Raw genomic sequence first — 27,459 nt, forward strand, 5'->3', positions numbered from 1 at the left:
GGGAAATAATTTTCTGGCTTGTTGTTGGGTTTGCCAGGTTTTAAAATCGCAATTATCTTAGTTTTTTTTTAACTCCAAAGGCATGTGTCCAGTTAGTAAGATGTCTGTGAAAAATGTTGCCAGCCATTTCTTCGCATTTTCTCCCAGATTGATCAAGAACTCGGAATGAATTCCATCGAAGCCAGGAGCTTTAAATGGTTTTACATCTTTTAGTGCTGTATCAATCTCGGATACTGTGAAGGGATTTGCATATTCTGAAGACTGAGGTGCTGTTGACTTCAAGACTTGAAGTTGTCGTCGAATATATTTGGTGTGTTTCTTGTCACCTGGAACTCGTGACGTTACAGTGATGTGAGAGGCAATTTGATCTGATGTAACTTCAGCCTGTTCTCTGCATACTGGTGGGCTTCCTCCTAATTTTCTGAGAAGACTCCAAGCTTCTCTGCTAGAGCGAGTAAAATCTATCCTCTCAACTGTTTCTATCCACTTATGCCTTCGGGATGAGTCCAGACTCGACAGAAGCATGGTTGCTATATTAGGATCTCCACATCGTTGAAAGTCTTGATATAGTGCTTCACTTTTTTCATTCCATCCAGGGATATATTCTTTGCGGTAACCTCTTGGAATGAACTTCTTAGCTGTTTATATAACTGCACCAGCAAAACGCCTATAGTTGTTATATTTAGGAGGAATCCATCGGATGCACTTATCAAGTTCTGCTGTGAAATTGGTCCAGTCAGCTTTACGAAAATTCATTTAAAGTTAACCAATGAAGCTAGCCCAATAATACTATTAAATCTCGTTCTTCTCTATGAAGTACACATGCACGTAAAATTTCAACTTAATATCTTAAAAACTTTCACAGTTATCTGGGAAACGGTTCTAAAAAGCAAACGTTACGGGCAAACGTACCGGAAAAGGGTTCACGTTTTTTGTCATAACTCCAAAATTATTGGAGATAAAAACAAACATTTCGCAGTCTTATAAAGAAAAAAGTTCAATTATAAATATAAAAAAGTAAATTGAAAAACCTCGCTAGTTGGCCGTGGGGTTAGCTTCGCGTGGCTCTGAGCTTGCATCCGGGAGATAGTGAATTTAAACCCCTCTGTCGTCAGCCCTTAAGATTACTTCCATAGTTTCCTATTAACATGAGACAAATGCTTGGACTGTACCTCAATTAATGCCACGGCCGCTTCCTTCCCACTCCTAAGTCTTTCCTACCCCATCGTCGCCAAAAGACCTATCTGTGTCGGTGCAGCGTAAAGCAAATCCTTAAGTAAACTGAAAAATTGTGTTTTTGGTCGGTCAAAGGTGTAGGTGCCCCTTTATGATTTGTGAATGCTTTTCTCTTGAATTTATTTGTTATCCACGTGCTTTAATAGATGTACAAAGTATTTCTTACGAATGTCGGAGAAACCTTGTTTGTAGACGCTGCAGGCTAGGATGAAAAACCACGGTTATGTATAGATCCCCAAAGTTACGCAGAATGCCTTCTTTTCTACCTGGGTGGATATTTCAAAGTGTCAAATGAGATAAACGTGCATTTGAGGACGGCAGGGCGGTTAATGTTTTGGTTTCTGGTTCCTATTTGAAAGTTTAATACAATTTATTAATTATTATGGATATTCTCCACAGTTATTTGCATATTAAAATGCACCAGTTGAACAAAATAAAATTTACGAATTCCACTGTACTTTATTAAATATAAATAAACGAAAGATCTTCACTGGAGCAATCACATTAAAATTTGCAGATATATGGTTATGTAGGAATTTAGGAATTTTTGTAAGGCTGTAAGGACGTATACGTCTCTGGTAAGACCCCAATTAGATTAACACTCCCCCTCGGGCCTTTCAGGCTACTGAACTGTAACTTTCCAGACATTTTTTTAAAACTCCAGATCTGTAGAGCCAACGTTTGAACAGTAATACATATAAAACTGCTACTCTTATATACCTGTCATTTTTACGAGGGATGCATGTAACACTGTGGAAAAGGAAAATTAAAATTTCAGTCATCAAAATTGGGCAGATTAATTCTGACAGATTAAATTAATTTGGAAAATTTATAGCGGGCGATTTGAACAACCGGAGAGACCTAACTCATAGTTCAAATATAACAGTTTTGTACTTTTTGAAAATTTATATTCACAATAATCCAAATTAATTCTTGCAGGTTCCCACTTATTATCCTCTTTATTATGTTGCTTTATTTTTGCGTACTCGTTTGTATTGCCGAACGTGAAAAAAGGCCGCTTTAGAATATAATGATGACTAGTCAAACACCTTCGATCCTACCAGGAAGATGTGGAAAACACCTATATATTCAGTGAAGGGTTCGCGTGCAATATAATCCAATTTATTAGACCATTGTACAGGTGTGGACTTAATTCACTGAGATATCTTCGCCGGCAGAGGTCTAACATCTTCCTGCATTTCGCACTCCTTATCTACAAATCCTTCTGCTGTAGCTATCAGTTTAGCCTCCTAAATCAACAGATTCGTCCTGAAAATACAGTAACACAACCCACTGCTCACCACGCCGCCAATTCTGTTCATATCCAAAAGCATTTAAACTACGATCCAAATGTAGTTAAACATTAAGATACATAGCAATCTTTTCTAAATATTCCGTGCCATTTGTCAACTCTAAAATTCACTAAATGATGGCAGAGGTATACGCTCCTTAAAACACACGTATGACCTAGTACGATATATTAAGGAGGGGATTAAGGTTCCAAAGTATGGGACTCTCACCAGGATTACTTCATACGAAAAATGTAGATGATCAAAAAGAAAGCAGCAGGACATATTCTGGGTGATTTCCGACAGAAGGATAGTGTTACGTACATATTGCCAAATTTGGAATAGGAAGTACAACTGGACAACTGCAACATGGTGGTGACGTTTCTATGCGGTAGTACAACTGACTTCACAGTATTAGCAACAATATCGTTTTTAGAAGACATAGCAGATATCCTGGATACAGGAGGCCAAATGGACTGTATTGGGATTGACCTATCTGAGGCATTTGATAGGGTGGATAATCGAAGACTACTGCCAAAACTGAGTGCTATTGGACTAGAATAAAGAGTGACTGAATGGGTTTCTATATTTCTAGAAAAGAGAACTCAGAGAATTAGAGTAGGCGAAGCTTTATCCGACCCTGTAATAATTAAGAGGGGAATTCCTCAAGGCAGTATTATTGGACCTTTATGTTTTATTATATATATCAATGATATGTGTAAAGAAGTGGAATCATAGATAAGGCTGTTTGCAGATGATGTTATTTTGTACAGAGTAATAAATAAGTTACAAGTTTGTGAGCGGCTGCAGGGTGACCTCGATAGTGTTGTGAGATGGACAGCAGGCAATGGTATGATGATAAACGGGGTTAAAAGTCAGGTTGTGAGTTTCACAAATAGGAAAAGTCCTCTCAATTTTAATTACTGCGTCGATGGGGTGAACGTTCCCTTTGGGGATCATTGTGTAAATACCTAGGTATAAACGTAAGGAAGGACCTCCATTGGGGTAATCACATAAATATGATTGTTAATTAAGGTTACAGATCTCTGCACGTGGTTATGAGGGTATTTAGGAGAGGGCATATAAGTCTCTGGTAAGAACCCAACTAGAGTATGGTTCCAGTGTGTGGGACCCTCACCAGGATTACTTGATTCAAGAACTGAAAAAATCCAAAGAAAAGCAGGTCCATTTGTTCTGGGTGATTTCCGACAAAAGAATAGCGTTATAAAGCTGTTGGAAAGTTTGGGCTGGGAAGACTTGGGAGAAAGGAGACGAGCTGCTCGATTAAGTGGTATGTTCCAACCTGTCAGTGGAGAGATGGCGTGGGAGTATATCAGTAGACGAATAAGTTTGAGTGGTATCTTTAAAAGTAGGAAAGATCACAATATGAAGATAAAGTTGGAATCAAGAGGATAAATTGGGGAAAATATTCGTTTATAGGAAGGGGATTTAGGGATTTGAATAACTTACCAAGGGAAATGTTCAATAATTTTCCAATTTCTTTGCGATCATTTAAGAAAGACGCTAGGAAAAAAAATAGACAGGGAATCTGCCACCTGGGTGACCGCCCTAAATGCGGATCAGGAGTGAGTGATTGAAGAAGAAGTAGAATTGGACAACCATCCTCTATTGACACTATTCAGCGGAGGGAAAGGAGGTCCAATCCTCCGAAGAATGAAACTAAGTGATAAAGAAGCGGAAGAAGCACGAAGAGCGTGAAAGTGAAGGTCTGGGAAACCTAATACTGCTGGACACGGAAGTGAACAAGTGTTTATCAAGAAAGGATAATAATAATAATAATAATGTTATTTTCTTTACGTCCCACTAACTACTTTTTCGGTCTTCGGAGACGCCGAGGTGCCGCAATTTAGTCCCGCAGGAGTTCTTTTACGTGCCAGTAAATCTACCGACACGAGGCTGTCGTATTTGAGCACCTTCAAATACCACCGGACTGAGCCAGGATCGAACCTGCCAAGTTGGGGTTAGAAGGCCAGCGCCTTAACCGTCTGAACCACTCATCCCGGCTATCATGAAAGGACAGATGGGAAAGTTGTTACTCCTAACACAATGCCAAACTTATATAGGGGCCCCGTGGTCGTCAACACTCGCTGTCAAGTCGAGATCCTGGTTCACCTTTTAGTCGCAGGGGATACCGTGGACGTATTCTACAACCAGTGATAATACACTATTTACATACGTATGTCTTCTGGATGAGGGCCATCTGAAAACCTAGCAATGGCGCAGACTGTGAAGTAAGGTTTGCGTAGATGGCAGACAATGTTACCTAGCAACCGTGCAGGCTATATCTTATAACCGGTGGTCATCTAAAATTAGCAGCCTTTGATGGATGGCCATGCCGAAATACGTATTTATGTCATTTGGTTTTCGTAAAGAGAAAATTGTTTATATTTTCTTTTTCGGGCATTGCCACTGGGATATATCCTCAGTAGGAAAATGTATCTTACGCTTTTTATGTATTCTCTCATTAGATTTTGTATGTTAGGTGATACATTTAAGTTAAAGTGGCAGTTAGTTACAGCCAAAGGTACCTCTGGTCCTACTTGTAATTAACTTTAAATAAATATATTTCTATTTCTACTGCAGTCGATTTATTAATGCTAATAAAGAAGGTTCTTGCATTTTTGTCAATCGTCATCTTGTACAGAGAACAACGCACGTCATTATACCTTACCTCGCGAGAGTATTACTAGCAAGATTACATAGGGCTTTATTAATGTTGATCTAATACTACCTATTTCGGCTTATCTCTCAAAATATGCAATGACTGCTTATTTTATCAATGCGAGCACCTGAACATATTTATTAGAGAAGATTTAAGTAGATGCTATACCGAACTAGGTTATGCCGCGTTGAATGTGTATATGCTAAGTGTCGTACTATCGGGAAATGTAATTTTAAAGGCATTATGTAAATTTTCCTGTAACAGGCACTTAATTTTCATGTCTCATTCTCTTTGAATATGCAAACTACGTCTGAAGCTAAATTTACATTCACACACTAGCTAAGCATGTTTCATTTAAATTGTTACATGGTAATCACGATTAAAAGCTATATGAATACATAGTTTTTGATCCTGTGATTTGGTGATAGGCTATAACAGAAATGAGCCAAACAATCTCATCTGTTAAAGATTGTTTTCAGATAATGGAGTCAGATTATATCAATAGTTTTATTCTGAAACTTATTGGTCCTCATTGAGAAACAAAGTCGTATTGAAAATTATCATTGTTTAGATTCATTGAAAGTGTGAAATGTCATTAACATTTTCTAGAAAACGATAATGTGACTGTAAAAATTAGTTTAGTAGTCGAGGAACGAACCCGTAAACTATTTTCCTTTCTTTTTTTAGTTTTTTTTTTTTTTTTTTTTTAACGGCAAGTAAATTATAGTCTCAGGGCGAAAACTGTTCACTTTTACTCATCTACTTCCGACAATAGCCGACCCCGCATTGTAAGGTTAGTGTGCTTGCCTCTTACCCGAAGGCCCCGGGTTCGATTCCCGGCCAGGTCAGAGATTTTCATCTGCATCTCAGGGTTGGTTCGAGGTCCACTCAGCCTACGTGATTACAATTGCGGAGTTATATGACGGTGAGATAGCGACCCCGGTCTAGAAAGCCAAGAATAACGGCCTAGAGGATTCGTCATGCAGACCACATGACATCTCGTAGTCTTCAGGCCTTCGGGGTGAGCAGGGGTCGTTTCGTAGGCCACGGCCTTTCGTGGCTGTTGCCCCATGGGGTTTGACTTTTTATTTCCGACAATTCCCGATGAATTAAGTTTAAAATGATAATCGGAGTAATCTAGAAAAAGAAGGGGGAAACTCTCTTCTCAAGAAACGAATTTCTTGTTATTTATTTGGTGAAAGTTTTTGTTTTTTAGGAATTCACGACAAAGGAGGTGTTTTCCTATTTATAACAAGTTATAAATGAGCCAGGGGCCTCGATGTTTAAGTCGTCTATTCGGCTTCTTGGACCTTATGGCCCATTTTATGAATAGGATGCCCTATGGATAGAATGGCTGCGGAGGATTCTAGATTCGCTCATCTTCGCTATTTTATTTATCTGAGATCTCGTAAGCGGAATACGAAGATCGCGTCATATCCTGATATTAGACTTCAGTAAAGGGGCTCTTGTCATCGTACGTTATTCGTTGGAAGACTTGTAATTTGGAAATTGAAGTTTAGGAGCGTAACACAAGATCTCGGTACCATACAGCAGGATGTGCCTGATAAACGTTTCTCTTATATTTGTCAGGAAAAAGTTATTACCAGAGGTTTCACGCTCTTTGGAGGGCCGGTTCTACTGACACAGTACCTCGAGGTAAGACTTTTCACACCTCCGGAGAAAGAGTGACACAATTTATGAGAGTATTTCCATATGATATATTACATCACATTTTACAGAGTTTCAATGAAATAAATCACAACTAAGAAGTGTCAATATTCTTGACTGACGATGTTCAGTAAGCTGAAGTTGTGTAGCGACAGTTTTGATTTTTCAAGAAAGAAAGGACTTACAAGTATGACAGTTTTCTAGATCGAAAGAGTGATTATTTTTGCACTAAATTCAAAGTGACGTTTTTTTATTTGTGCCACTACGGTATTCTTGTCCACTGCCGGCAGCCGAAGTCCTTGCCAGGCGCAGTGACAATACATTTCAGGCTAGCACAGTTACATGTGCGAATAATATCTCCACCTTTGTGAGAAATTTATAACATTTCCTTAATTATTCATGAGATCGTGAAGTCCTACCCTGTAGCACTCATTGGGCATGCGAGTTGTAGAAAATAAGTCCCACATTTTACAAACAAAATCTTGATGTTACACATTTCTAAGCATCCTGTTTTTCATCTTCAGGGCATGCAAGTTGAATAAGCTGTATCATATTCGCATGTCCATCTTGAATGATTTGCCGCACGCAGCGATTTGTTCGGTAACGTGGTAGACTTTATATCAATGACGACGGTCCGAGTACACGTACGGACGGAGTACACGTTATTCCTAAAATAGTTCTTCTGCATTTTCAAGAAATTAATGTGTTTTCCTGGTTCTTTTAATAGCTTTGTAGCTTTCAGACCTCTTGAAGTCCCCTCTTAAAACGTTTAGTTCTGTTACGAATGATGATAACCTACTAAGGAATATTTCTCGTATGTGCACGTATTTTTACCGCGCTCGGCAAGTGACAGACCACCATTATGTCGGCTGTAGGCTTCATGCCAATAAACGTGTCATTGCTACATTCACGTAACCATGGAAACTGGTGTGTGAGAAATTAATATTACTAGAGAAACCGCGCTACTCCACAGCATTTAGCACAGATAACTCGTCTTGATACGCCTGTCGTAGTCATATTGTTTTCAAATGGTTTCATAAACATTTAATGAGAAGCGCGTTATATTTTGCCACAGTTCGTAGTCTGAATCATTCCCTCTGTTCGGTAAATTTCTATCCATACATTAGGTATACTTATCCTGTAGTTCTTGATGTAAATCTTGGTATTTTGTCGTAGAAGGCAATGGCAGTTGTTGTTTTGTGAGCTCATAGATTAGTCTCCAAGCAGCGTTTATTTTAAGGTACACGGCCTTCACTCTTTCTAGTGTAGGTAGGTTATCCTTTGACAGGTGTCCCCAGATAATGTCTAAGGTGTATGTCATGACGTAGATTTTTCCTCTTATCAGCGTGTAAATTATTAGGAACGTTCTGCCATCTGTTGAATATATTTGGAAGCTGGGAGAGATTAGAGAATCAAAGAGTGTCTAGCAGGGAATGGTATTCTTCTGTGATCAGATGCAGCAATGCAATGACATTACCACAATTCTCTTTTAAGTCACACCGACACAGATAGGTGTTACGGCGACGAAGGGATAGGAAAGGGTTAGGAGTGGGAAGGAAGCGGCCGTGGCCTTAATTAAGGTACAGTCCCAGCATTCTCCTGGTGTGGAAATTGGAAAGAACGAAAAATTATCTTCAGGGCTGCCAAAAGTCGGGTTCGAACAGACTATCTCCCGGATGCAAGCTCGCAGCTGCGCTACCCTAACCGCACGGCCAACTCGCCAGGTGCAATGACATTGCTAAGGATGATAATCACATACATCAGATTATCAATAAAAGTGTTGGTCGCTTAGCAACCAGCTTGCGAGTTGATGTAAGCCTTCGCTTGCAATTATTGGTGTGATCATTTAATGACCTGATTTTATGATTACTCATACTTGGCTGAACTTAGAGGCCTATCAATGTCTCATGATTCACTCGCAGGTAATTCCGGATAGAATAAAACAAAATGATGCCAATCGTCCAGTAGAAGAGACGGACGGACTTGCCAAATCTGTTTTAATATACAGACTAACTCAGCTACCGCGGAATGTGAAGTTTTACGTTGCAAGTAAAGTAAACTGATCGTGTCAGTGACTGTCGCGTACAATATTCCACTTCGTACTATGGTGAATTTATTTATTTTGAATTAATTATTTAATTATAGAATAATTTTTGATGCGCTGCGACGCAAATCATCCATGTTTAACTCATGCAATGACATTTTTGTTTTGTTACGTGTGTGCTGCTAATAAAGGTATGAGCAGTGTGTGCATGGAGTTACCTGGCAATAATTAATGTTATCTGAAGACGTAACAGTCTTCCGGGCTGCCGCTTCGGGATTAATGAAACTGATATGAACTTTATGAGATCCTGTGATATATGTACGATGTTTATCTGTCGGAATTGGATTGGACTAACCTATACATTATTCAGCATGGTGATGTGGCGGACTACATGAGATGGTAACGCTGAGGCGACATGGGTATGGAACCAAAGTGCTGCCATCAGGCAGAGAAACAATATTTGACAAGTTCTTTGATGTTCGCTGATTCAGTTCTTTGACGTTTGCTGATTCATAATCTCTGTGACTATACGTTTTTACATTAACGTGAAGCAGAGTTTAACTAGTCAGAGACGACTTCTTATAAAATGTTGTGGGAAGTATGATCTGGGACCCAAAAATAAAAGAACATCATTTATAAATATACAGAATTTAGTTTTTCGAGTTTCAAACGTTAGTCATCTTCCAAGTACTCTCCATTAACACTGACATATTTGTTCAAACGTTTTTTTCCAGCGCCCGAAACACCTTCCATACTCGTCCTTTTGGATACCTTGCCGCCTCTTTCTACCTCCGGAATGTCTCCAAAGCACTTCCTTTTTCATCCGGGGACGCAGAAAGTAGTAGCATAATGGGAGATCTGGCGAGTAGGATGGGTGACAAGCGGTGTCATCACCCAAAGAAATGTGATGGTGGAAGAACCAGTCCCCACTCTGCCACAAATCGGGCCGTTTCACTCGAACACTTTCACGCAACCGCCTCCAAACACTCAGGTAGAAGACCTGGTTCACTGCTCATAACATCACAAAAATCAAAGAGGTCGGAAAACACGTCGCACGGAAACTTTCACAGGGCTTCGCTACATCCGTGTGGGAAAAAGTATATCGGAATAATAAGGCGGGGATAACATAAGAGATGTCAGCAGCTTAATCCATCTGCAATTTCACCGTTACTTATAAAAGGGGTTATTATGTTTGTCGTAATCTCAAAGTTGGACTTTTTCATAATCTGTCTGAGGATAACTTTCTTCGTGTGGACTGCTTTTACTAGCCCACTTTTATAATGTACCCGTACATGAACATCCTAAACTCGTACACTTCTCTTAATCGATAAAACAGATTACTTATTACATACTACAGTGATTCATGACGTGATGTAGTTCATATTACAGTCTTGAGCAGTATACTAGTATGAAGTGTTTCAAATAGACAGGACTCAGTAAAGCATAACTTACGGAGTGTGAGATTCTACCAACAGATTAGGAAGTGCGTTACGTGAGAACGGTCACGAGTGTTTATGTCACCTAGTAAACAGTCGATTCTAAACTTATACCTGGTCAGCTACACGAACGTGAGACGGGAAATTCAAGTGCGCGCACGGCCCGTTGTAAAGTGGATCCCGAGGTATCCCATGTTCCTAGTGTCCGGGAAAGGAATGAAGAATGTATATCTACATTAAGTGGGCTAGATACAAGGCCGAGAGTGTAAAATTTGTGAGTAGAATTTAGGGTGGAAATTATTCCAGACTGCAACAGTTATTTTATTTGTTTTTATTCAAAATGTGTAAAGTTGAAAAGGGTCAAAGATTAATTCTTCAAGCTGGCATGAATACCAGTGGAATGCAGTGCTAAAAACCGGAGGGGCTAGGCTCCATGTCCGGTTTTAGCAGACTACAATGGCAGAGATGAGTAACCTTTTCAAATATTTGTAGATTGCTATCGTTAGCGGAAGGAAATCATATTATTTTATCATGGTAACTTGATTGTGAAACGAGCCGTTTCCTTCTCGTATAAATTCAAAGATAGATAGACAAAGGGACAAATTAATATGTACATGATTAGATCGAGCACTCATCATAATTTTGATTATTAAATAGAGTATAGTAGGGTTGAGTTGTTCATTCAGTGCTTGAGTTGTTTGATATGATATGGAGCACGTTTCACGTAAAGATAATGTTAATATTCATTTAGAAGTGCTTCCAAAGTGTTTTTCCGTTATCGGAACTTTTATAGATAAGATAATCCAGAGGTAGGGTTGCCAAGTGATTTAAATTATTGTGGGACGGAATGAAGTCCATTGATTTGTTTGTAAATATCGCGAAGTTCGCCAGTGGACAAATAATAATAATCTGTACAAGTGTCGAAGTAGTTACATTAATATTGGGTAATGTGTAAAGGCGTGTTTAATAATAATCTTTGAGAATAAAGGCACGGGCCTAGTTGGATAGAATGATTGCAAATCAAAGTAATTTAAATGTGGAGATATTATGTGGCATGAATATTTAATTTGGGGATTTCCGATTTTAACACTAATTGTTGATTTAACGTTTTTGGACTCCATAATAATCATAAATAATTTTGGTAGAAACGAGATAGGCATTTTGATCATATGGTCACGCTATGTTTGAGGCCCAGAGTGATTTGAGCCAAAAGTTGAGATTTGGAGTTTGTGGGACAGAAGTCCGGCCCGAAATGAAAGTGAATTGTACTGATGTTGATGAAGAAATAGATGGATCTTAAGGCCCACATAGAGGTTGTATTCATATACCGGTGTATTGAGTGGCAGAATAGAGTCCACACACCGAGGGTTAATTAGTGAAAATGTTTTGAAGAGTTCCAATGGATAAATGGACTTCAAAATGTAAAAGGAAGGAATAATTTAACACTTGCAGAGATTGGAGGTATTTGCCCAACTGCGAGGTGTCATGGGATTTGAGAATTGTCTTAGGAGCATATGGTCTCCATGAATTAACGACAGTACGAAAATAAGGTTGCGGGTTCGAACACTATTATGTCCCGACCGATGTGAATTCGGATCTTGGTGATTTCTGTTTGGGAGAGAACGTATGTAACTAAATTATAAAGATGGGGAATAAAAATAAAGATTCTCGAAAGAATAATAATATTAATAATAACAATAATATTCCAAGTAAATCATATCTGGATTGATTAGTGCCAAAATAAATCGGAACCGGGCGAGTTGGCCGTGCGCGTAGAGGCGCGCGGCTGTGAGCTTGCATCCGGGAGATAGTAGGTTCGAATCCCACTATCGGCAGCCCTGAAAATGGTTTTCCGTGGTTTCCCATTTTCACACCAGGCAAATGCTGGGGCTGTACCTTAATTAAGGCCACGGCCGCTTCCTTCCAACTCCTAGGCCTTTCCTATCCCATCGTCGCCATAAGACCTATCTGTGTCGGCGCGACGTAAAGCCCCTAGCAAAAAATAAATAAATAAATAAATAAATCGGAATTGTAAAAGGGGTTATGCGTTGAAACATATTAAGAGTGGACTACCGTGTAACAAGCGAAATTAATTTTTTAAATTAATAATAATAATAATAATAATAATAATAATAATAATAATAAATATTTGAAGAAGAAGAATATTTTTTTTAATTTATGAAAACAATAATGATGGTGGGAATTGAATTGAAAATATTGAAATTTACAAACCACTTTAATAATGATAATATTTGAAGTATAAAAAAAAAGGAAGCTACTTTTTTTTAGAAGAAGAAGAATTTACTTTTTATATTTTGGACATAATAATGATGTTGGGAGTTGAAATGAAAAATTTGGTATTTTTAACTAATAATAATAATAATGAGAATATTTGAAGCAGGAGAAGGAGAATAAAAAGGAAGCTACTTTTATTATTTCAGATGAGAATAATAAGAGCGAGAAGTTGAAGTATTATAGCGAGGATGATTACGGGTTACGATAATCACGATCTCCACTATTTATAATAATAATAATAATAATAATAATAATAATAATAATAATAATTGTTACGGAGATATCCGTGGTAGGTAGAGGCGAAAGAAGGTGCGGGTGTGAATGGGTTTCAAGCTACGAAATTAACGTGCAATGTAAAACTAATTTAAAATTTAACTAGGTTATATATTTTTTTTTTCAAAAACAAGAGATAACAATCATAACAGGTACAGAGTAGCAAAAAAGTAGGTACAATATTACTGGATTCGGGCTCAGTGCCCTTACTTCATAACTCTTGGGCAATCAGCCCCGCCTTACTCCAAAAAAAAAATTAGCCAAGGGGCAGAAAACCCCATTCATGCCCAGGAGCACTGGCTCCAAACATTACACATAAAGCCTGCACGAGGCATACAGAAACAAATTTCAAAGAGCGATCCGCTCTCAAAATTGTAAGCCTATCACAAGGCCACACCAAACTCTACCTTCAAGCTGTCCTCTAAGGACGTATTCACAGGGGTAAAATACCCAACCTACTGAGGTCTATTACATGAAAAGAAGGTTGATTACATGACCTCTAAAATAACAATTTGAGAGGAGGCGATCTTGCACTCCTAATACACTTGTTTTTAAAACCTAATCTGGCTCTGGGCCGCTAACGCAAGGGCTAATCCCATACTACAGAGGTGACTTAGAGAAGAACACTTTACATTACATAAACGAAGAATAGTTTGAGAAAATAAGTTCACCTCAAAACAAATGTGAGTGGGAGCTCGAGAGGGTTAGCACTCTCTATCCCAATATGTAGCTTTACAAGAAAAAGATGAAAAGAGTAATTACATTTTAGGAAAAGGTTACATGATGGAAATGCTTCGAACCCGCCGCGAGTGTTAAACTGCCGACCTAGCAAGAAAAGAAGTTATTAATAGGCCATTACCTGGTGTTGAACGGCTGAAGAAGAAAGAGGCGCTTCCCGCCTCCTGCTATGTACTTAATACACTGAAAGATGGAACAGAAGTGGCCCGGAGACCCCAAAATCAGCAGTTTATATACTCTCGCGGAAGTTTCTAGGCGTTAGGGGAATGAAAACACCCGCCCACAATGTTTTTATTGGATAGGACCCCGCAACAGATACAAGTTGGGGGAAGATACATCAGATTGGTCAGAAATTACTAAAAGAAATTCGGGATTGGATAAATCTAAAACAAGGGGAAAAAGAGGGGTATACAGCCAACTTAAACAATAACAGAAAGAAATTTAACAAGAAACAAACTTTTGAAATAAAAATTTCTCCAACAAAATAGTTCTTTGACTCCGCACTAGGGTGCGCTATTGTTGATCTTCAGTAGTGTCCTCTAGAAGAGAAAGTTCACACTTCTTACTTCAAGCGAAACAAAAACACATCAAAAGTGACACAGTTCAAAAACTCAAAATTTTCCACGTGGTGACATCTTCTGAGAAAGTAGAGAATTAATAGAATAGATAAAGTTCAACCTTCCTCCAGAAGAGGAGTTTCAACTGGCGCAACTTTTAAATAAACGGTGTAGAGGTGTACCGCCCGGTACAGACCTCCCCCCCCCCCCCAAAAGTTCCTCCAGGGGTGACACATGAAATCAGTTTGAAACAAAGTCCAAGTAATGATGTTGATACGAAGATAGATAGCAGAAGCATTTACAAGATTTCTTAATTCAGTTTCAAAATGTTGTTGTTGCAGGTGAATGAAAGTCTTTATGTTTGTAGAATTTGAATTTCTGAAGATAAACTTTTAATACTTAAAGGTGAAGAAAAATTTTGCAATGTCCACCAAATATTGTTGTTGAATTCCCAAGTGTAGTTATTGCTTATGGTGACTGTCCATGTAGTTGATGTAGATTGAGTCGGATGGCCAGACCGGCCGTTGCAGCTTGCGTCCAACGGAGGCCGCTCGGACCCCTCAAGTACCCTGAGATACCGCTCGCCCGCACTATGAGGGGAGCAGAGGTGTTGAAGTACGCCGCGCCCGCGGTGAACAGATACAGGCTGCGGGCATGTAGCAGGTCGTGCGCCGCACATCAGCCTTGGCCGGGAGGAGAGCTTCGGCTCGCCGTGCACATGTCGTCCTCGCTGGAGAGGAGGGGGCCCATCCCCCTCCCCAGTCGCTGCACGGCGCCGCGCGGCTGCGGGGGCGCTGAAACATTAAAGCTAGGCGGCAGAATTGTGTTGGACTATCATCTTCTTTGAGGGTACAGGCTTGTGGAGAGGTTGAGGGGCCAGCGGCGTGTAAATATCCATGGCATTTACTATTATGAAGCCACAGTGTAAGGTGGAGCAGGAGACGGGAGCGTGGTAATGGCCGTGGCAAGAACAGGATGGCAGTTTAACGGGTCGGGGCAGGTTTTACACAAGGCTTACATCTAAAACCAAAATATTACAGAAGGGGCAGAATGCCTTAAAAGTGAAACTCAAAAAAAAAATATAACCTTCATATCCTTTCAAAATAATATGAAGCAAGTTAACACAGAAATTACACCGGTTTCACCTGGGACAGGTGAACTCTAAATATCCTCTCGGTGGCTGGATTACTTAGCAATAAGGTAACCGGCGTAAGAAAATCGAGAATGATACAAGGCCCATGAAATCTGGGGGCAAGCTTGCCCGCGGGAACAAAATTTTTGACCATAACCTGGTCACCTACCTTCAAGGTGGTGGGTCTCCGTCCACGATCATACCTTTCCCTAACCTTTTCATGAGATACTTTAAGATTAGCTTTAGCCTTCTTCCAAAGATCTTTAATGTTGTCCGGATCTATTGTCTCGGGCAGAATGTCATTCAGAGACCAGAGGTTAGAGAGCGGCGTGTTGGGAACGAACTTAAACATCAAAGAAGCTGGAGTAAATTTGTGTGATTCATGAACCGCCGAATTCAAAGCAAAAGCTAACCAATGCAGGGACGTGTCCCACCTAGAATGATCTTCATGATGATAGGCAATAAGTGCGGACCTGAGATTACGGTTAACCCGTTCAGCCAGAGATGGTTGAGGGTAATAAGCAGATGTAGTTACATGAGAGATGGACAAGTCAAAACAGAATTTACGAAACAGATTTGATGTAAAAGCTTTAGCATTATCAGATACAATGTATTGGCACGGACCAAAAGAAGCAAAAATAGAATTTAGGCAAGTAATGGTGGACTGAGCGGTAGCCAGCTTAGTCGGAAATAACCAAGAAAATCTAGTAAAGCCATCTACGCACACAAAGATGAACTTGTTAGCATTACCCTTTGACTGGGGGAAGGGTCCTACATAATCGATATACAGGCGTTCCATGGGGCGCGACGCTTGATGCGAAGACAAAAGGCCTAACTTGGTGGACATGGTGGGTTTACTAAGCAAACAAGATTTACAAGCTTTTACAAGTTCACGGATTTCACCGTCCATACCTTTCCAAATGAACATTTCACGAATTTTTTCACGGGTTTTAAAGATTCCAAGATGCCCTCCTAATGGGGTCTCATGATAATACTTGAAGATCATAGGCACAAGAACCGCTGGCACGACAACCTTCATCATCTTATCATGCCTCGATGGGCAACATAAAACACCATTCCTCAGAACATAAGGGACGACATGTTCCCCAGAAGAAAGGGTTTCCATTATCGGACCCAGCGTCGGATCTTCACGTTGGTATTTCTCGATATCCCTAAAGAGCATGGGAGCATCTGTTAGGATGGCATTAACCTCAGATAGTATGGACTCGGAAGGTGATGACCTGTCGACAGGTTCATGGGTCTCGACGTCGTTAGAAAACATACGGCTGAGTCCATCAGCAACAACATTTTCAGTACCTCTGATATGTCGTACATCGAATTGGAAGGCAGAAATACGGATGGCCCAACGGGCTATACGACCAGTACGACGCGGCCTACCTAAGACCCAGCTTAAGGCTTGATTATCTGTCTCCAAGTCGAATTTGACATGTTCCAGATAGAGACGGAACTTTTCTAAGGCAAATAAAACTGCCAAACCTTCAAGCTCATATATGGAGTACTTTGCTTCTTGAGCCGAGAGAGTCCTAGATGCATAGGCGATGGGGCGCCTCCCTAGTTCAGTCTCTTGAAGAAGGATTGCAGCTACCGCCGACGACGACGCGTCGGTTTGGACGATGAATTTCTTCGAGAAATCAGGCATAGCAAGTACAGGGGCATTACAGAGAGCTAATTTAAGGTCTTCAAAAGCGGCTTGTTGAGACGGTCCCCACTCGAATTTGATGCCTTTCCTACGGAGAAGGTTTAAGGGCGCCGCTCTATTAGCAAAATTAGGAATGAACTTCCTGAAGAAATTCACCATGCCAATGAACCTGGCGATACCTTTAATGTCCTTGGGAGGTTTAAAATCACGGATGGCCTGTGTTCTAGAATGATCGACTGCTACACCATCAGGTGACACAATATGCCCTAGGAATGACATAGAGGGCTTAGCAAAGGCAACCTTGGACAACTTAACAGTTAACCCAGCCTTACGAAGGCGATTGAGAACTTCTCGCAGATGATCTAGATGTTCTTCAAAGGTTTCGGAAAATACGACGACATCATCCAAGTAGTGATATAAATACTCAAATTTGATGTCGGAAAAGACCCTATCTAGTAGCCTAGTGAGCACAGCTGCCCCCGTGGGGAGCCCGAAAGGCACGCGGTTGTATTCATATAAATTCCAGTCCGTGGCAAACGCTGTAAGATGTTTAGACTCTTCGGCAAGGGGAATTTGATTATAGGCCTGATTCAAGTCCAAGATGGTGAAGAACTTGGCCTTACGAAACCATGAAAAGCAAGAATGAAGGTCGGGAAGGGGCACAGATTGCAACACCACCTTCCGATTGAGAGCCCTGTAATCAATGACAGGCCTGAAGCCTCCTTGGGGTTTCGGGACTAGAAAAATAGGCGAAGAATACGCTGACTTAGAGGGCCTAATAATACCATCCTTCAACATCTGATCGATGATTTCTTTCAGAGCCTTCATTTTAGGTGGAGATAGCCTATGCGGTGGAAAACGGACAGGAATCGAATCCGTGACCTCAATTTTGTATTCAATAAGGTCAGTAACACCAAGAGTATCAGAGAACACCTCGGGAAACGACTGACACAGTTTCCGAATACTATCAGCCTGCTCCTCAGGTAGATGTCTAAGGTCTAACAACATCTCATCCTGGGTAGGCGAAATAGATGAACATGATACAGAATTACACTTTAACAAGGGAATTCTACAATTGGACGCAAATTTGAATGTGCACGACCTACTCTGGAGATCGAGCACAAGACCAGTGTGAGAAATGAAGTCCGCTCCCAATATGATGGGGCAAGACAAACGCTTGGCCACAAACAATTTGATCTTCCATGTAAATTTAAAAACCCGAATTTTGACATGTAAGGAAGCTAGAATTTCTAATGGAGATGAATTAGCCGAAACATATTTAACAGGAGATGAGTCATAGTCAGGGAGTTTACAAACAGATTTCAATTTAGAATACCAATCAGCCGAAATAATGGAACAAACACTGCCTGAATCTAAGAGAGCTGTTATAGGCTCGTTATTTAACTCAATCTTAAGAAAAGGAACAGGTGCGGGGGTATCCGCCGCAATCCTAAGACACTCTTTAGGGCATTCAAAAGATGAATTTGAAGGCTGGTCGTTCTCTGCATTTACAACCTGTTTACTAGGGGCTAAGTCTCGGGAAGATGGATTAGTCGGCTCAGCCGACGCCACTAGTCACTTTTTATTATTGGCATAGCTGGAATTTGCACCAGAAGTTGAGCAGGAGGGGGTGCTATTTGAGTTTGGGCAATTCTTGGCGATATGTGAGAAGGCCCCACACTTAAAACAGCCTTGTGATGACCCTGCTCCATTCCTTGTCCCACTTGACTTGATCAGAGGACACTTATTCCGCAGATGGTCAGGCGACCCGCAAGCATAACATTTACGGGGATTGACTGGTCGGCGAGGTGGAGGCCGAGTGTTACTAAAGGAAGGCGGGGGTTCTTTCGCGACACGCAAAGAATCGGCGTATCTAACTCCTTCCGCTGAGACGGCCAATGCTTCAAGTTCAGAGAAGGTTTGCGGACACGCCGCGAAACACAAATATGACCTGTAGGATGGCGAAATACCTTCTACAATAGCCTGCACAATCTGATCTTCAGGAAAGTGCAGAGCAAACACCCTAGTGTAGAATTTGATATCTTGAATGAAATCAGCCAAGTTTTCATCCAAGCGCTGTACACGGTAATAGTACTTCTGAATCAGGGAGGACCTGGCCCTAGCCGGGATGAAGTTCGCTAGCAAATGGGCATGGAAATCCTCAATAGATGATTGCTCGGCAATGGCTCTTACGATTTTATCAGAGAGAATACCAATAGCATACGGATAGATAATTTGCAAAATTTGACATGGCGAAAGAGAAAAAACAAGAGCATGATCCTGAAATTCCACTAGAAATCTTAAAAATGAAATTACATCACTGGTGGTGTTGACGGAAAACTTAGAGATACCTCTAAGCAACATTGCCAATGGATGAGGCAAGCTACTGAACCCAGGTGACATAGTCGTTAAAGGTTTCAATGGCAAAGAAGTTAATTCAGAGCGGATGTTACCCAATGACGCACGGCGTTCAGATTCGTTGTTCGATGGGGCAGAGATAGTTTGAGCAGCAACGGTTATCCTATTGACTTCTCCCTGAGGAGGCTCTTCCTCGTTACCTACATTCACTGTGGCGGGTTGATCAGTTTTGGGAGGAACTTCGCCGGTTAGCAATTGAGTGACCTTATTAGACAATTCAGAAATAGTTTCAAGGAGCGTATTAGCGTCCTTCCTCTGAACGTCATTCACCTTTAGAGACAACAGATCATTAACTCTATTTGCAAAGTGATACAGCCTGCCTTGCACACGCTTAATTTGATTAGGAGACGGATCGTTTTCATCAAAAAAGCTGACTACAGATGCTAGCCCAGTAATATTCTCGACGATCGTGGAAAGAGAGTCATCAATTTCTTTCTCTCCCAAATTGGGGATGGAAATGGCCAAATCAAGGGACTCTCTAAGCTAGTTGGTGTCGATTGCAACCGTGCCTCCAGATTGCACATTTCTGATAGTTAACTCGTATATCAACTCCTCTTTGCGCAAGTAGTTAAGGAGGAGAACATCGCGAGGGCCGGGCATGATGACAGAACAATTTTGAAAAACTCAAAAAATTCCAGCAACTGAGAAAATTATTAGAGTTCGAATCAAAGCAATGTTTAGCCGTCAAAAGGGGCTAAATTGAGACCCATTCAACCACGCTCTGCTACCACTTGTTACGGAGATATCCGTGGTAGGTAGAGGCGAAAGAAGGTGCGGGTGTGAATGGGTTTCAAGCTACGAAATTAACGTGCAATGTAAAACTAATTTAAAATTTAACTAGGTTATATTTTTTTTTTCAAAAACAAGAGATAACAATCATAACAGGTACAGAGTAGCAAAAAGGTAGGTACAATATTACTGGATTCGGGCTCAGTGCCCTTACTTCATAACTCTTGGGCAATCAGCCCCGCCTTACTCCAAAAAAAAAATTAGCCAAGGGGCAGAAAACCCCATTCATGCCCAGGAGCACTGGCTCCAAACATTACACATAAAGCCTGCACGAGGCATACAGAAACAAATTTCAAAGAGCGATCCGCTCTCAAAATTGTAAGCCTATCACAAGGCCACACCAAACTCTACCTTCAAGCTGTCCTCTAAGGACGTATTCACAGGGGTAAAATACCCAACCTACGGAGGTCTATTACATGAAAAGAAGGTTGATTACATGACCTCTAAAATAACAATTTGAGAGGAGGCGATCTTGCACTCCTAATACACTTTGTTTTTAAAACCTAATCTGGCTCTGGGCCGCTAACGCAAGGGCTAATCCCATACTACAGAGGTGACTTAGAGAAGAACACTTTACATTACATAAACGAAGAATAGTTTGAGAAAATAAGTTCACCTCAAAACAAATGTGAGTGGGAGCTCGAGAGGGTTAGCACTCTCTATCCCAATATGTAGCTTTACAAGAAAAAGATGAAAAGAGTAATTACATTTTAGGAAAAGGTTACATGATGGAAATGCTTCGAACCCGCCGCGAGTGTTAAACTGCCGACCTAGCAAGAAAAGAAGTTATTAATAGGCCATTACCTGGTGTTGAACGGCTGAAGAAGAAAGAGGCGCTTCCCGCCTCCTGCTATGTACTTAATACACTGAAAGATGGAACAGAAGTGGCCCGGAGACCCCAAAATCAGCAGTTTATATACTCTCGCGGAAGTTTCTAGGCGTTAGGGGAATGAAAACACCCGCCCACAATGTTTTTATTGGATAGGACCCCGCAACAGATACAAGTTGGGGGAAGATACACCAGATTGGTCAGAAATTACTAAAAGAAATTCGGGATTGGATAAATCTAAAACAAGGGGAAAAAGAGGGGTATACAGCCAACTTAAACAATAACAGAAAGAAATTTAACAAGAAACAAACTTTTGAAATAAAAATTTCTCCAACAAAATAGTTCTTTGACTCCGCACTAGGGTGCGCTATTGTTGATCTTCAGTAGTGTCCTCTAGAAGAGAAAGTTCACACTTCTTACTTCAAGCGAAACAAAAACACATCAAAAGTGACACAGTTCAAAAACTCAAAATTTTCCACGTGGTGACATCTTCTGAGAAAGTAGAGAATTAATAGAATAGATAAAGTTCAACCTTCCTCCAGAAGAGGAGTTTCAACTGGCGCAACTTTTAAATAAACGGTGTAGAGGTGTACCGCCCGGTACAATAATAATAATTTATTTATTTTCATTTTATTTTATTATTATTATTATTATTATTATTATTATTATTATTATTATTATTATTATTTTATTATTACGTCTGATCTTAGAGGATCGAATCAAGAAGGACAAGCCCACGTACATGGCATTCGTAGATCTAGAAAAGGCATTCGATAATGTTGATTGGACCAGGCTATTTATGATTCTGAAGATGATAGGGATCAGATACCGTGAACGAAGAATTATCTACAACCTGTATAAAAATCAGTCTGCTGTGATAAGAATCGAGGGCTTTGAAAAAGAAGCAGCAATCCAGAAAGGAGTGAGGCAAGGCTGCAGTTTGTCTCCTCTCCTTTCAGTGTTTACATAGAACAGGCAGTAAAGGAAATCAAAGAGAAATTTGGAAAGGGGATCACAGTCCAAGGAGAGGAAATCAAAACCTTGAGATTTGCCGATGATATTGTTATTTTATCTGAGACTGCAGAAGATCTCGAGAAGTTGCTGAATGGTATGGATAAAGTCTTAGGTAAGGAGTACAAGATGAAAATAAATAAGTCCAAAACAAAAGTAATGGAGTGCAGTCGAACGAAGGCAGGTGATGTAGGAAATATTAGATTAGGAAACGAAGTCTTAAAGGAAGTAGATGAATACTGTTACTTGGGTAGTAAAATAACCAACGATGGCAGAAGTAAGGAGGACATAAAATGCAGACTAGCACAAGCAAGGAAGAGCTTTCTTAAGAAAACAAATTTGCTCATTTCAAACATTGATATCGGAATTAGAAAGATGTTTTTGAAGACTTTTGTGTGGAGCGTGGCATTGTATGGAAGTGAAACATGAACGATAACTAGCTCAGAAAGAAAGAGAATAGAAGCTTTTGAAATGTGGTGTTACAGAAGAATGCTGAAGGTGAGATGGATAGATCGAATCACGAATGAAGAGATACTGAATCGAATTGGTGAGAGGAGATCGATTTGGCTAAATTTGACGAGAAGAAGAGATAGAATGATAGTACACATCTTAAGACACCCAGGACTTGTTCAGTTGGTTTTTGAAGGAAGTGTAGGTGGCAAGAACGGTAGGGGTAGACCAAGGTATGAATATGACAAACAGATTAGAGCTGATGTAGGATGCAATAGTTACGTAGAAATGAATAGGTTAGCACAGGATAGGGTGGCATGGAGGGCTGCATCAAACCAGTCTATGGACTGATGACTCAAACAACAACATTTCGGATGCTGATGATGAATGATACTAGGGAAGTCAGCTGGCGTATTAACGTAATAATGTCAAGTTGTTGTGAATAATAAGTTAAGTTAATAGTTGTAAAATGAAGGCAAATCCCTACATCTGGACCATTAGGTTAGAGTCTCTTTGTCGTTTCCTTCAACTAACGATTAGCATATCTTGGTTAGGAACCCAGGGGAGAGTTTTTAGTTTCCCGGGTTGGTCTCATCTCAATCAAAGTGGAGGCGATAACATAGTTCATGTAATCGCGTCCACTTAGCCAACAGGTAATTGGTCCACGACCAAATATGGTCATGGTGTTAACGAAGGTAAATCTGATACCTTCAGATATCAACGGTTCTACCACCCAAATGGAAGGGTGGTAAAAAGTGATAAATATTATGTAATCATTTTTCAGGAATAATTTGCCAAAGTACCGGCAAATCAAAGGTCAACAGATTTTGATTGTGTGTAAAAATTATTTTGTTTACTTAAATAAAATGCTCCTTTAGCATTTGCAAGGAAACAGTTCCAGGTTCTTGTTCTTGTAGAATAGTAAACCCTTGGTGACCGTTTAAATATCCGTCCCCATCCCTACGATGGAGCCTTCATAATTTCCCTTTGATCTGAATAGATATATAATTTGTGTGTTTTATGATGAGCCTTAAAGTTAAAGATTAGAGTGTCCCGTTCAACCCTGTAGTACTGATTGGATGGCACCCTTACATTTAGTTTGAGATCTTATATCTCAAAATATAATTTTTGTTTGTTTATTAGTTGCGATAGATTCGGACCGTAACACTCCCTGAGATAAATGCTGGTTGGGACTCAGGCTTTGAGCGGGTACAGTATATACAAATATTAAAAATCACCTTTACTGTTCCTGGGGAACCTAAAGGTGTGCATTCACTCCTAACGTAATTTTTTTTAACTTTCGTACAAGAAGCATTTTTCACAAGCGTCATAACCCAGTGTCAGTTCACAGGAATCACCCAGTTTATTCAATAATCCCAATGTACACGTCGTAAGACTTTTTTGTTTAGTATAAATTGAATCACAAATATTTCTGGATAAGGTAGCATTTACTAAACACGATAGAAATTATAATTCTAACTGCGAGGAACGCTCAACACTCTACTACCATCAATTCACAAATGGAAGAAAGCAGAAGCAGACACAACCTCAAACAAAGAGTTTCAACAGTTATACGGACGAGGAAAGGGGACTGCTTCTTGAAGCTGCTTCAAGGAAAAAGCAGTTTGCGCATCCCTAGTTGGCATACTCACACAAGAGGGGTTTCTGAACACTCACCTAGGGGAATAAGTGTGAACTGCAAGAGTAACGCGCGCGCGCAGTGAAATTACGTCTGATATCTTTGGTACCCCTTCGTAATTACAGTAGGTACAGTCAATTGTGATTTTTCTTACTCTTCTGAGAGAAGCCCATTACGTGATGGTATGAAATAAAATATACGACTTCCATTACGTATTTAGTTTAAGTTTTTAATTTTAAAACGCAATCGAAATTTGAAATTCAAGCATTATTAATTTATGCATTGGTAAAATTGGGGGAAATGATGCTGAGCACACATCCATAGGGTTTAATATTAGTATTAATACAATCAATCAATACTACTAATAATAATAATTTCGTGTGGCTATTTCTAGCCGAGTGCAGCCCTTGTAAGGCAGACCCTCCCATGAGGTTGGGCGGCATCTGCCATGTGTAGGGAACTGCGTGTTATTGTGGTGGAGGGTAGTGTTATGTGTGGTGTGTGAGTTGCAGGGATGTTGGCGACAACACAAACACCCAGCCCCCGGCCCACTGGAATTAACCAATGAAGGTTAAAATCCCCGACCCGGCCGGGAATCGAACCCAGGACCCTATGAAACGAAGGCCAGTACGCTGACCATTCAGCCAACGACTCGGACATCAATCAATACTGATCTGCATTTATGGCAGTCGCCCAGGTGGCAGATTCCCTATCTGTTGCTTTCCTAGCCTTTCCTTAAATGATTTCAAAGAAATTGGAAATTGATTCAACACCTCCCTTGGTAAGTTATTCCAATCCCTAACTCCCCTTCCTATAAACAAATATTTGCCCCAATTTCTCCTCTTGAATTCCAACTTTATCTTCATATTGTGATCTTTTCTACTTTTAAAGACGCCACTTAAACTTATTCGTCTACTAATGTCATTCCACGCCATTTTTCAACTGACACCTCGGAACATACCACTTAGTCGAGCAGCTCGTCTTCTTTTTCCCAGTTCTTCCCAGCCCAAACTTTGCAACATATTTGTAACGCTACTCTTTTGTCGGAAATCACCCAGAACAAATCGAGCTGCTTTTCTTTGGATTTTTTCCAGTTCTTGAATCAGGTAATCCTGGTGAGGGTCCCATACACTGGAACCATACTCTAGTTGGGGTCTTACCAGAGACTTATATGCCCTCTCCTTTACATCCTTACTACAACCCCTAAACACCCTCATAACCATGTGCAGAGATCTCTACCCTTTATTTACAATTCCATTTATGTGATTACCCCAATGAAGATCTTTCCTTTTATTAAGAACTAGATATTTACAATAATCCCCAAAAGGAACTTTCACCCCATCAACGCAGTAATTAAAACTGAGAGGACTTTTCCTATTTGTGAATCTCACAACCTGACTCTTAACCCCGTTTGTCAACATACCATTGCCTGCTGTCCATCTCAACATTATCGAGGTCACGTTGTAGTTGCTCACAATATTGTAACATTTATTACTCTATAGAGAATAACATCATCTGCAAAAAGCCTTACTTCTGGTTCCACTTTTTTTGAGTCCTATTATTTATGTATATAAGAAAACATAAAGGTCCAATAATACTGCATTGAGGAATTCTCCTGTTAATTATTATAGGGTCAGATGAGGCTTCGCGTACTCTAATTCTCTGAGATTTATTTTCTAGAAATATAGCCACCCATTCAGTCACTCTTTTGTCTGGTCCAATTCACTTGGAACACTTATTAAAACGTTATACATTTTGCCTTACCTCATGACATAGATATAGTATAAATTATTATTTCAGTGGGTACATATCATCGTACATCAGCAGGAAGTACAATTAACACATGCAAATTGCTGGACTTGAACTGGAAGTACAGATAAGTTTCTATAAGCGTTCAATGTCCGTAAACGACACAGGAGAAGCCCCTTCCTTCAACAATAGTTAAGAAGCGAAGAAGCGAATTCAAATGAGATTACCGCTTATAACCGTGTACAAAGTGTGTTATATATCTCCCCGGAATGTCTGACTATAATGAAGTCTTCTTAACCTCAACTATTTAAATCCTGCCCCCGGGATCCAAACACTTGGCAAAGTTTAACTGCTCCTGGCTGACGTTAACCCACTTCCTGTCTCTAATGTTTGTGAGTTTCTCAGGTCTGCTGCAATTAAGGAGAAGTTTTCAACTTGCTCTTCTGAGGTAATTATTTTTAAGTATCGTTTCTTTATGAGCAGGTACTCTTTAAGGACGCCGCACGCAGACATTTCAAGGCTGCGACAAGATGAAAGGGAATGTATGACTTTCAGTTTAATTAAATTACTCGCTGTTCACTTACGTTCGTCGTTCAAATCTCATTGCGATAGTGACTTTCATACTCTGTGGCACGGATATTGCCGGTCTTTTGAAGTGCAGATGTAAGAGACAGAACAATTATTTACTCTGACAGAGATATTCTCTACCTTACACTCAACTGGCTTTCCTCTTCGTCATGTTCAGAGAGTACAACATTCATAATTAAATATGTGATTGTACGTCATCTCAATGATCTTCTGGGTAAATAGGCATACAGTCCAGGGATATGCAGAGCTATAATTCCTAATACTTTGATAGTACATATCACATTCCCACAGTGAATGATTTTACAGCATCATATTATTGTTTTCATTAATTATCATTATCATTCTTAGTATTATTATCATTGATTTATTACTGCACTAAAATAAGAATATTTTAATCTGGAAGGTCTCCATGTTAGATATTAGAAATTTGTTTTGTACAGGCAGTTGGAAAACACACAGTTACTTTCAGGTTTGTAAAAACATTCAGGGGAAGTTTAGTGAGTCATGCGGAGAGTCCAAGCCTGACACATCGATGTCCACAAATGAAACTTAAGGTTTGGTAGTGACATAGCCACGTGCTACGATGGCACTCTCTCATGATTGCACAGATAGGCTTGCATGATCTTGGGCATTTCTAGATGGGATGGAGATGTCTTATGATACTTCGGAAGGACGCGATCCAGCGAACATTACTATCACTTGGGAAAAACTCACGGAGGACTATTACTTACACAACTCTTGTGCTAAGGTACTGATCTAGTACATGCACTTGATCTTTTATATCTCATGGCAACTTTCGCCAATCCTTGACCCCGTTTCAAGGCATAGATAAGCAGGGGGTGTCCGACTCGTTGGCTGAATTGTCAGCGTACTCGCCTTCGGTTCAGAGGGTCCCGGGTTCGATTCTCGGCCGGATCGGGGATTTTAACCTTCATTGGTTAATCCCAATGGTTCGGGGGCTGGGTGTTTGCGCTG

At 40.2% G+C, this 27,459-nt stretch overlaps 1 protein-coding gene across 1 annotated transcript in view; it reads right to left on the reverse strand.

Moving 5' to 3' along the window:
* The window catches only part of LOC136856710 (limbic system-associated membrane protein), a 1,090,706-nt gene that overhangs the window by 144,132 nt on the left and 919,115 nt on the right, over positions 1–27,459 (reverse strand). The gene's annotated exons all lie outside the window — the stretch shown is intronic.

This window comes from Anabrus simplex, chromosome 1, assembly GCF_040414725.1.
Source record: "Anabrus simplex isolate iqAnaSimp1 chromosome 1, ASM4041472v1, whole genome shotgun sequence".
Lineage (NCBI taxonomy): Eukaryota > Metazoa > Arthropoda > Insecta > Orthoptera > Tettigoniidae > Anabrus > Anabrus simplex.